The sequence below is a fragment of the Cyanistes caeruleus genome, chromosome 17 (genome assembly GCF_971803275.1).
Source record: "Cyanistes caeruleus chromosome 17, bCyaCae1.hap1.1, whole genome shotgun sequence".
NCBI classification, from domain to species: Eukaryota; Metazoa; Chordata; class Aves; order Passeriformes; family Paridae; genus Cyanistes; species Cyanistes caeruleus.
The window spans coordinates 16,073,418-16,075,861 of record NC_141717.1 but is presented as its reverse complement, the minus strand read 5'-3'; positions in this window follow the sequence as shown (position 1 = coordinate 16,075,861).

The following is a 2,444-nucleotide window of genomic DNA, read 5'->3' as shown; positions in this document are numbered from 1 at the left end:
GTGCCTGCTTCCCAGCTCAGGCTGGAGGCGGTGCGGCTCTGCCCAGGCTCTCTGGGCGCACAGCTCCTGCTTCCCAGCGTTTCCATCTGGAGCGGCAGCGCTCGGTGAGCTGGGAGGGGACCCAGCCCTCTGAGGAGTGTGAGGATGGGGACACACGGGCTGGGGTCAGCAGCACACACCTACCCACCCTGCATCACTGGGGGTCTCCCTGTCCATGTTTTGAGGAGGGTTTACCACTGCTCGGTTTTGGGGAGAGGTCGCACCTGGGTGTCACAGACTGGGCACAGGGATGAGCCCTGGGCATGGCTGCACTGGGACGCTGGTCAGAGAATCACAGACCCCCAGAACGGTTTGGGCTGGAAGGAATCTTAAAGATCATCCAGACCCACCCCCTGCCATGGCAGGGACCCCTCCCACTGCCCCAGGAGCTCCCAGCCCTGTCCAGCCTGGCCTTGGGCACTGCCAGGGACCCAGGGACAGCCACAGCTGCTCTGGGCACCTGTGCCAGGGCCTGCCAAACCTCCCAGGGAAGAACTTCTTCCCAATATCCAATATGAATCTCTCCTCTTTTAATTTACAGCCATTCCCTCCTGTCCCATCACTATTTTCCCGTGCAAAAATCTGCTCCTCCTGGTTTTCCTCAGCCCCTGGTCCCGAGCACTCCCGTGGGCACCATGGAGGCGGCTCAGAGCACGGCGCAGGGAAAGGCCAAGTTTCTGTGGGACATCTGCCTCAGCCCCAGCACGACACCCTCATCCTGCCGCCCCCTCCGCCCCTGCCCGGCCCCCGGCTGTCAGCAGCGCCTGACGCCAGCACCCTGCCCGGCCCCCGGCCTGCGCAGAGGCAGCAAAGATATCTCCCACCCACAGCTGAGGGGCTGCAAATTGCGTTGCGAGTGGGGGATTTTGCAGCCTTAATTGTGTTATTTTAACACAGCGTGTGTAGGTGTGAGCAGAGTGCACATGTACCGTTTCCTAGGCTTTGAACAAAGCGAGCTCAAACAGAAGCAAAGTCCGTGTCAGATCGTGTTGGCCCCTGTGGGGTTGGAGGTGGGGACACCCCGGCCGAGCCCTGCACCCCTCTCCCCGCTCCATGGATGGAGGGTCAGCTCCAGCAGCGAGCTCGGAGCCCTGGCCTCCCCAGGGGTTCACTAAGATTTGGGACCAATGAGAATTTGGTGACCTTGGTATCCTGCTGTGCAACTCAAAGTGCAGGGTCACAGCCTGGCACCCTGAGCAGGGCAGCCTGGGATCCTCCAGCTCCAGCTCCAGCTCCAGCTCCAGCTCCAGCTCCAGCTCCAGCTCCAGCTCCAGCTCCAGCTCCAGCTCCATCACCTCTTCCCATTCCTTGCCTTGTCCATCGTCATCCTCCTGCTCCTGGACCTGGACCCTACTGCACCGAGCAAAGTAGAAACAAACAACAAAATCCAGCCCACGCTGCAAAGACTGTACAACTCTTGCAAGAAAAAAGCTGTCCTTGCAGGCAAAAATGTCCTAACCTGAGATCTGTTAGGCTTTGTCCTCCCAAATCCAGCGATGAAAGCTCTGCTGCATTTAAATTGGCAAAGTGACAGGAAGTAAGAAATCAGAAATAATCCCTAGCTGGATTAGGTTTTTCCTTGAAGGAAGAGAGGCTGATACAAGGCGAGTTTGGGTCATTAGCAATGCAGGGAGATGCTCCAGCCCTGCCTAGTCCTCACTTCATTTTCCTGCTCCCGGGGGCTGCAAGGGGATAAGGACTCCAGAGCCTTCGGCACATGTGTTCATCCTTCCCCACTCCTACGAGGGGATTATTTATATCTGCACACACTTTGGAAGTGCTGGCTGCAATCCACTGGCTCCAGCAGGGCTCCAGTGGTGGGGCTGGCTGTGCCAGCGATGCCACGCGTGCCCCCAGCCCCAGGGCCCGCGGCACGAGCTCGGTGCGAGCTGGTGCAATTCCCTCCCGGCTCTGCTCTCCCTGCTGGATTTCCGACACTTGAGTAGCAATAAAAATAGCAGGGGAGGAACAGAAATCCATTCTGATTAAGCCTCTTTATTCTGAGAGATGCTGAGGGAGCAGGGGTGGCCGTGTGTGGGCCAGCACCACGCATCTTCCGGGGCCAAGGCGGCCGCTCTGGCAGCGGCTGCGTGCCCAGATCCGGGGTGCTTTGCCCACACTTGTGACGTTCCCCCAGGGCCTTTTCCCCTCCACAGTGACATTTTGACTCTCTAACAGGAGGGTGCAGCCAGCTGGGGATCAGTCTCTTTTCCCAAGGGGCAGGACGAGGGGAAACAGCCTCTGTTTGCACCAGAGGAGGTTTAAATTGGATATTAGGGAAAATTTCTTCACTGCAAGGGTTTCCAGGTGGTGGAGTCCCCACAGCTGGAGGGATTTAAAAGCTGTGTAGATGTGACACGTAGGGACACGGGTCAGTGGTGGCCTTGGCAGCGCTGGAGGAACAT